This window comes from Chiloscyllium plagiosum, chromosome 3 (assembly GCF_004010195.1).
Source record: "Chiloscyllium plagiosum isolate BGI_BamShark_2017 chromosome 3, ASM401019v2, whole genome shotgun sequence".
Lineage (NCBI taxonomy): Eukaryota > Metazoa > Chordata > Chondrichthyes > Orectolobiformes > Hemiscylliidae > Chiloscyllium > Chiloscyllium plagiosum.
In genome coordinates this window covers 63,974,404-63,984,474 of record NC_057712.1, presented here as the reverse complement: position 1 = coordinate 63,984,474, position 10,071 = coordinate 63,974,404, and the positions used below count along the sequence as shown (strand labels likewise).

The window sequence follows — 10,071 nt, the reverse complement described above, 5'->3', positions numbered from 1 at the left end:
CCACCCATCCCCCAACACCATTCAACACAGCCCCGCTGCCTGTCCCCCCCCCCACCCACCCCCCAACCCGTCCAACACTGCCCGCATCTGCCCCACCCTCGTTTGGATTGTGTCCTGTTTAGGTTGGTCTTCTGATGTGGCTGGTGCAGGCAGCAGGAGCCAAAAGCTTAGACCATGATCATACTAAAATGAGGAGCATGTGCCTTTAAGAATCTACTATCTTTTTGAGTCATAGAGTCACACAACACAGAAACTGATCCTTCGATCCTGCTGATCCACACTGACCAGATATCCAAATCTGGCCTAGTCCCATTTGCCAGCATTTGACCCATATCTGACTAAACCCTACTTATTCATATACCCATCCAGATGCCTTTTAAATGAAGTAATTGTACCCATCGCCACCATTTCCTCTGGCAGCTCATTGCATACATGCACCACCCTCTGCGTGAAAATGTTTCTCCCGGTCCTTATTAAAACATTCCCCTCTCACTTTAAACCTGTGCCCTCTAGTTTTGAACTCCCCTAGCCTGGGAAAAAGACCTTGGCTAAGCACACACACGCGCGCGCGCACACACACACACACCCGCACACACACCCATCTCAGCAATGTCCTTGTAAATCTTTTCTATACCCTTTCAAGCGTAACACACTTCCTATACAAAGGCAACCAGAATTGTCTGCAGTATTCTAAAAATGGCTTCACCAATGTCCTTTATAGCTGCAATATGACATTCCAACTCGTATACTCAGTGTTATGACCAATAAAGGCAAGAGTGCTAAATGCCTTCTTCTCCACCCTGTCACCCTGCAACTCAACTTTTAAGGAACTAAACACTTGCACCCCTAAGTCTCTGTTCATCAACACTCCCCAGGGCCTGACCATTAACTGTATAAGCCCTGCCCTGGTTTGCCTTTCCAAAATGCAACACCTCATATTTATATGAATTAAATTCCATCTGCCACTCCTCAGCCATTGGCTCATGTGATCAAGGCCCCATTGTGAGATAATCTTTTTCAGTGTCTACTACACTACCAACTTAAGTGTCAATTGCAAACTTACCAACTATGCCTCCTAAATTCATATTCTAATTATAGAGTAGGGGGCCTAGCAATGATCATTGTGATACACCGCTGGTCACAACCCTCCAACACCACCACCCTCTGTCTCCAGCCTTCCAGCCAATTTTTTATCCCATGTGATCTAACCTTACTAATCAGTCTACCATGCGGAACCTTGTCAAACGCTTTGCTGAAGTTCACATAAACAGTGTCTACCACTCTGCCTTCAAAGATCATTTGAAGGTTTTTAAATTATTTTGCTGGGTTAGCTAAAGCATGAATGTTTTTTTAAGACACCCTGCTGCCATTTCCAAGGATCATCTTTTACTTCTGTTTCCTTATCCAGACAGGCTGGATTCCATGGTGTGATCAGTGAGTTTTTTGAAGTCTGTGAGCAGCTTGCCAATGGCTTGGTAATAAGGCCCAACCATGGAAATTAGCTAAGGCTCTTGCCAGTGGCACTGAGTGAGTGTGGTCCACACATACAGTCTGCTTCACATCTGCCAAAAGCTCACAACCAACTCCAGAAACATGACTGTTGCCTCCTTGGCATAAATTACAACAATGACAATTCTTTAAAAGAACTTTGGCTGTAAAACACTTTGCAACTTTCTAAGGTTGTTAAAGGTGTTATTTAATTACAAATTCTTCATCAATTAAATCTGTTTGATCCTCAAACGAGTTAAAATCTGGCACAGCATGGGCACTGCACTTTTTAAAAATTAATTTATAGAATGTGCCTACTGCTGACTGGGCCACTTATTGCCCCTTCCTCATTGTCCTTGAGAAAGTGATGGTGAGTTGCCTTCTTAAACCATTACAGTTCTGGTACAATATATCTGTTTAATGGCCCCAGAAAAATATTGCTTTTCATAGGTATATTACCATTACCTCAGCAATATAGAATTCATGTCCCATAAAACATTTGACTATTTCTTCCATAATTAATTCAATATTTAAGTAACTTGTAGAAAGCTATGATACACTGTAATTAAGCAATGCTTGTTCTGATAGCTATTTGGGTCAAAACCTTCCTTGTCTTGATGTAAGGAAATGAGTTATGGCTGGGAATAGTGGAGAATGCCTGCTTATTAGTATTTGAACCCAATAATACAAATACAGATTTTTTAAAAATTCATTCACAGGATCTGGCCATCACTGGCCAGTATTTATTACCATCCCTAATTGCCCAGAGCTAGTTGCATGTCAACCACATTGTGGTAGGTCTGGAGACACATTAGACCAGACCAGGTAAGGATGGCAGTTTTTTTCCCTGAAGGACGTTAGTGAACCGGGTGGGTTTTTCGACAATCAACAATGGTTTCATGTCATCATTCGACTCCTAATTCCAGATATTTGTTGAGTACAGATTCCACCATCTGCCACGGCAGAATTTGGCCCCAGAACATTACCTGATTTCTGGATTCACCATTCAGTAATGCGTCTTGGCCATAACCTCCCCTAATTTATACTCCCTGATGTTTAAATGGAGTATTTGTTAAAGCAAAGCCTGTTCTTGTAAATGTTAATTTTCCATCTGAGGAAAACAATATTGTTGTTAAACATGTTGTGCAAGATGGCTCAATGAATGTTGAGATTCACATAACACTGTTCAACAGAAATAATGGCAGATACTGGCAGATCCTTTACTGAATAGTACAAAATGAATTTTTGGGCAAAACATGAGTAACGTTTTATAGGTCTGTACAGTGGATATGCAGATTACTGGTGGCTGGGGTGGAGAGCGGTTCAAGATAGGGTGTAAATTACTGTCATTCCTGCTGACCACCCATCAGGCCCTGTCCTGGCAGCAATTTTACTGGTGCTCAACTAATCACCACCTCACTGCAATTTGTAGACTGGTAAGAGGATGTCAAGAGCAGTGCAGAAGCCCAGATGGTTATCCTGCATGAACTTTGATCCTCAGGTGAAAGATTGGAGGTCATCTCATGGGCACTCTTTCCTGAGCAGTACCTCCAAGATCTGCTCCCTTGAGTATACCCTCCTCCCACTGGCTTTTGGAACCTGTCTCACATCTCCCCACTGCCCTGTGACTCTGGTCATACAGCATAGCTTTTAGGCCTGACATGAAACCAAACCTCAGATATGATGAAAGGGAAGAACTGACAATGCAAACTCTCAGTCCTCTAGGTTGTAAATGAATTTTACTGTTGTTTGCTCATGGACTGTGGACTTCATTGGCTAGGCCAGGATCCATTACCAATCTGTAATTGCTGAGAGAAGAGTTAAGAATCAACCACATTGCTGTGGATCTGGAGTTACATGTAGACCAGACCAGATAATGATAGCAGTTTTCCCTTCCTCAAGGGCCTTAGTGTACCAGATGGGGTTTTATGACAATTGGCAACAGTTACCCGGTGGCCGTTGGGTTAGCTTTTTCATTCTGATTTTTATTGAATTGAAATTTCATCATTTGTCAATGTGGCATTCAAACCCTTGTCCTGTCAGAACATTATCCTAGGATTCTAGATTACTAGTCGAGTGATCTTATCACTGCCCACTGCCTCTCCTATATTTAAATGTTTAATAAAAAAGCATTGCTTTTCATGTATCACTTTTTCTTCTCCGTCTTTCTTAATTCTATTCTTCTTACCTCTCTTCTTGATTTTAATTTACCCATTTCCTTGTTCAATAATTGTCTGCCTTTGACATTAACCTTATGTTTCATTGGCTAAGGAGGTGGACCAATAAAACCAGGAAGTCCTAGATGTCTCGGTGACATTGTAAATTTGTCCTGGAGTCGCAATTTGTGTACTTGCAGTTGCAAAATAATAGGACCCGAGGAGTGAGAAAAAGAAAACTCACTGCAATTCCTGCAGTTCAGGGCAATCAAACTTTGTTTTTTTTTAATTTGTAATTTGAATCCAAGCCCAACATCTGCTACTTCAACAGTGTGACTTCAGATTGGGAAATTTGAAATGCTTTTCTTATAATATATTTGAACTTATTACAGAAGTACTATCAAAAATATTTTGCAATTTCTCATCACATGCCATGGAGTTGAATTGTGTACAAAGTAACCAAACCTAATGTAAACAAGTTCCTGATCAAATGGCAATAATGTTTGTGATAGGATTATATATTAACTTGGCAGAGAATCATCAAACTAAACAATTATTTCAATGTTGATGAAATAATGAAGAAGTCTGTCTCAATATGGTAATGTGTGACAATGGCTTCATTTCCTTGCTTATTGTACTTCCAAGTTACTCATTAGGTTGCATTGCCAAGACCTTGACCTGCTAAGATTGCATTGTGAAACTGGAACAGAACTATTCTCAGATCTGGCACTGAAGTAAAGGCCTGAGTTCTACTAGCTTTTTGAGCTAAAGCTGCAAAACCAGAAGGCTGGTGAAATCGAACAGGAAGGGGAAGAGTGGGATATTTCATCAGTTTGCCATTTTATCAGACGTGGGAGAGCTGCAAGAAGGCCCATCTGGATGGAGCAAACTGAAACACGCAAATAACCAATTAAAGACCTTTTCTTACTTTGGCTGGAATTTTACTATCTGCTGAGTGAAGAGACTGATGGATAAACCCAGGCAGGTTGGGGCTTCCTTGGCAGAATCTTCCAACCCAGATAATGATAACCTGACTTTAAGGGGCAACAGCAATCATCCTCAAGCTGAGCAGTGGCCATTAATGGCATTATTGAGGCTGCTGAGCTGTAAACTCTGTGACTGGACTAGAAGCTTTTGGGGGCCAGGTTGCCATCCTTAGGAAAGATGATAGCCGTAGTGGTAACCCGTTCATTTGATGCCACCAGCCAAATGCAAACTCAAGTCCTGCTGTCCAACTGAAACAGCATCAACCAAACCTCCACTGGTGACAGAACTTAAGATTCAGATTTAGGTCACAGTGTCTCTCAAAGCATTGATGACAATAGCCTTTTACTTTTGCAACAGCAGTGTTATGAAGGATCTGATGATGCTATTGAACAGTAGGATATATTGGTATAGTTAGAAGAAAGATGGATCAGCGATTGTTCCTTCAATTGGTAAAACATGTAAAATAACAGTTTGCTAATGTGTCGTAAGAGTGTAAATCCATAACTTAAACTAGATATACATACCCACTTTAATTCATTTGTAAATTTAATTCATGCTGATCATTTGCTCTGTGCCCAATGTTAAAGTTTTGACTGGTCCCCACTCAAAGTTACTATTAATTGAAAGTAAAGATCGCTTTCTTCAACCGAATCATAACAAGATTTTTAAAATCTTGTGGGATATGGCTAGGTCAGCATTTGTTGACCATCCCTAATCACCTCCGAGGAGTAGGAGGGGAGAATAGGTGGCGGCGCATGGCTGCGAGTGTGGAGCGGAGGATCCGAAGAGAGAACTGTTTCTGGAGGCTTTAGATTTGCTGTATGTACTGGTAGACTGGCTGCCTGACTTGCTGTGCTGTTCCAGCACCACACTTTTCAATTCTGGTATCCAGCATCTGCAGTCCTCAATTTTTCCGCAGTCTCTGCGTGGGTAAGTACACTGTGAGATATTGTGTAATAAGATACTGTGTTCGAGGCTATCTTTATTAACTCACTCACCAGCTCGTTATATTTAGTAATACAGTGCTGGTATGGTCCTTCCCACTTCACACCTAAGGGCTCCTTGTGAGTCTTTTTCACAGTAACCCACTCTCCTGGTACTGTGTCATCTCCTTCCTCCGGCAAGCCTTTCCAGGCAGCCGATACCTATGAGGATGCTGAACTTACAGCATCGGTTAGTACCTGACAGTAAGACAATAAGATGACAGTCTGCAGCATAGCAGGTGTCTGAGTAAAATTTGGCAGACTAATCCTCTGTTGCTCTGCAGGCTTCAGTCAGAGCCCATAATTCTGTTGGCTGTGCAGCTGCTCCGGAGGTAGGTTTCCCAATGTCATGACAGTGCTGAATGTCTTGACAGTCCATCCAGTTTTCCTGTCATCTGTAGTTAATATCCATTCCCCACTTGCTTTTTGCAAGGGCCACATTGGGCTGTTAGAGGTACTGTGGGTTTTCATCAAGTTTCTCTTTCCTGTTTGGTACGAAGTGGAAATGTTCTTGTAAATGTCATGGGTTCCGTTTTCAGTAACCTGCCAGTCGTCCTTGCTTTTAGCCCTGTTGGGGTGGTCTTTTAATTCTTCGCTTTGTTGGGTTCTGATGGACCACATTACCTGTCCAGCATTGAACTGTAAAGAGGAATTCAGCTGGGTGAGGATATCCATTCTGAAGAGTGGCTGGGCTACAGTGCTACCCATATAAAGGTTACTAACTTGTGGGGGCCGAATTCAAGATGTTTGGTCTGTTTGATTTCAATCCTGTCAGCTCCTGCTCCATAAGCTGTCCTCACTGTCCCATCTAGTGGGAGTTTAATCTCATACCTCTGGGATAGGCATTTCAATTCTGCTCCTGTGTACAAAATATATTCAATGTCCAGGTCGCCTCCCTTCATTTTCACATACAGTCTGTTTCACCTCTGCTGGCATGAAGCCAGTAGGAGTATAGAAGGGCATGGGATGAGCTCTTTCAGTTTTTTGTCAACTTTAGCAGCTCCTGCTGCTGCTGGATGGTTAGCTTTTTAAACTGTTCTAGGAGATTGGTCTTACTCACAGCTTCCAGGGTCTCCTCTTCCTCAATGCTTATTAGGCAACTTGCCCTTTTTCCTTTTTGCCAGCACCCCTGGCCCAGTGGCCTTCCTTCCCACAGAAGTGACACTTCCCTGGGCATTTGTCTTGGGTCTTTCCGGGGTTACTGTGGGTCTGTTTCATTTGTTCTGCTTGAAGGGCTCGCAGTTCTGCACCCATACCTCGGTTGAGCTGGTGGGCTTAGTCCACCAATTCATAGTAATTAGTCTTCCTCTGGTCTCAGTCCGGTTTGGTGAGCTTTAATATTTTAGTGAGCTCAGGTTTAAGTCTGGCCACAAAATCTTCAGTGGGCCATAACCACAAACTTCAAAATCCCTATCATCCTGCACGTTTGGGACTCCTGCATATTCTTTCCAGGTCATGCTAAACCTTTCCTCATATTCTGTGACTTGTTCTGTGGGTGTTTGACAGTAAGCTGTGACATTTGTCCAATCGGTCTTTTGCGGACTATATCCCTGTAACCAATGCTGCCCAGCTAGCCCATATCTCCTGCTCATACTCTCCAAGAACACCATTGACTGCCTCATGGAGGAGGCCTCCTTCTCTTTTAGTTACAATAACATTCCCGTCCCAGGGATGGAGCTAGGCTTTTCTATGTCTTTTTGGTGGTTTCTTTTGGTGAGCCATCTGTTTAGACACCTAACTATATTCTCAGTGTGCATTTCAGTCCAAAGTACTGGAACATCCACCTTAGTGCCATCCTCTAATCTCTGCCTGACCATTTTTTCAATCTTTATCTTCCTGGTTTTAAGGGGTCAAAAAAATTGCACCAGAGATATACAATCCTCATCGCTTTCACTTCTAGAGTCTCTCTGTTTCTCAAGGGCAATAGCTTTGTTTTTCCAAATCACTTCCTGGATGTCTGACTGGTTGGGTACAAATTCTGTGTCGGCTTGGGAATCAGAGAAGAAACTGGCAGGACTGTTATCTCATCCTTCAATTTCTTACTCTCTTTTTCAAGCTTTTGATTTTTAGGGTGGGCTGTTTCCAGTCTAGATCTTTGTACAGCTTTTCATGGATTGTTTTTAATTGCAAAAATAGCCTCTTTATTCAGCAATCATAGCACAAGTTTGAGGCAGCAATGGAATCCCAAAATACAGTTCTTCCAAGAGCCCCAATATACAGAGGAACCTCAATTATCCAATCATCCGATTATCTGTCAAGATCGCAATGTCCCGATGCTCGGCTAAACTATGTTATCTGGCATTCAATCATCCAGAATTCAATTAACCGAATGAAGTACTCCCCACCGTGCCCTTTGAATAATCAAGGTTCCTCTGTACACAGTTCTTCCACATATTAAAATCTCATTACTATAGGATAGTACACAAAGGTTTGAAGGGCTTCTGTCCTGGGAGACAGGAGATGGGTTAAAACATGCTAAATGCTGGCTGTTATTTCTGATGGGATATCCATCTGGTCTGCTTGCATAATTACGAGGTATTAGCCCTTTTGTCTTTTAAGTTAATAAATGTTAGTAAAAATGCTCGGCCTACATGCTCTACATAAGTTAGAAAATTGTAATAAAAGAATAAAAGATATTAAACTGATCAGTGCAGCTGTGCTGTGAGATTTATTTACTATTTGCAGGCATGAGTTTCTTACATTCATGCAATTTCATGCAAGCGGTGTTTTGTCAGTTAGTTTCTTAAAGGGATCATGGCCTGTTTAAAATGTATCAACAGGTACTTAATCTATTCATGTCCAGGAGATGATTGGTAAGGATTGATCAATATTATAATGTTTTGTGGAGACTTGATGGGGATGGTGTTGTTCTATGTGCTGATAAGGTGTGGAAATGCAATACATGTAATGGGCTGGAAAGGATTGTTTTTAAATTTGGGTATTACAGAACTGCTGTTTTATGAATGAATGGATGAAATTGTGTATGATTTTTTTTCCATCAGTGATTAGATTTAGACTCCCTACAGTGTGGAAATAGGCCCTTCAGCCCAACCAGTCCACACCGACCCTCCGAAGAGTAACCCACCCAGACACATTTCCTTCTGACTAATGCACTTAACACGATTTTAAATTTAGCATGGCCAATTCACCTGACCTGCACCTGGAGGAAACCATGCAAACATGGGGAGAATGTGCAAATTCCATACAGACAGTCATCTGAGACTGGAATCGAACCTGGGACCTGGTGCTGTGAGGCTGCAGTGCTAACTGCTGAGTCACCGTGCCGCTCATAATAAATAACAGATTAGTAAAGGGTTATGAATGAATGAACGGGAACCCAGTATTAATGAATAAAGTGAGCTGATGGGAGAGTTAGTAAAGATAGCCTGTAACATAATATCTCATTACACAATATCTCATGACACCCAGGATACTTTCATGAAAGGAGCTCCATGATATTTGACCCAGGAACAGTGCAGGAAGTGCCCATGCATCTGTTTTTTTTTGTATTTGTTCATTGTACATGGGCATTGCTGGCTACACCAGCATTTATTACCCAGAAAGCAATAAAAGACCCACATTGCTGAGGGTCTGGACTTGCATTAGACCAGGTAATGATGGCAGACTTCCTTCTCTAAAAGATATTGATGGACCATAATGTATTACAACAATGACTACGGTGATGTGGTAATCATTAGACTATATTTTACTATTCTAGATTTATATTGAATTCAAGTTTCACCATCTTCCATAATAGGATTTAAATCCATGTCCCCAGATTATTAGACTGAGAGTATGAATTACTAACCCAGTGATAGTACCTCTACACCCTACCTCTCTTTGTTTGCCCTTTTCCTTTCAGATGATAAAAACTTTGAAAGTTTGCAAGTTTCTGCAATAGGAGCTTTAGTGAATTGCTGCATTGTATTTTGAATATGGTACAAATTACTGCTACTATGCATTAGTGATGAAGAAAGTGAATGTTGAACATGGTAGATATGGTACCATGTATTGTTGGAGCTGCATGGTACCATGTATTGTTGGAGCTGCACTCATCCAGGCAATTGGAGAGTCTTTCATCACACTTTTGACTTGTGCCTTATGGATGGTGGATATGTATTGGTGAGACAGGAGTGAGCTACACGGCACAGAATACCTAGCCTCTGACATAATCTTATTTCTACAGTATTTATATAACTAGTCAGTTCAGTTTCTGTCAACATTTTCACGAGGATGTTCATCGTCAGTGATTCTGTGATGGTAATGCCATTGAACATCAAAGGGCAAGGGTTAGATTCTCTCTTGTTGGAAATGGTAATTGATTGGCACTTGTGCAGTGTGAATAGTACTTGCCACTTGTCAGTATAAACTGGGATATTGTCTAGGTCTTTTTGCACATGGATATCGACTGCTTCAGTATCTGATGAGTGATACTAAACAGTGTGCAATCATTGGCG

General features: G+C 41.6%; 1 protein-coding gene across 1 annotated transcript in view; it reads left to right on the top strand.

Annotated features, from left to right (window-relative positions):
* The window catches only part of LOC122539873 (venom phosphodiesterase 1-like), a 112,077-nt gene that overhangs the window by 75,090 nt on the left and 26,916 nt on the right, over nucleotides 1-10,071 (top strand). The gene's annotated exons all lie outside the window — the stretch shown is intronic.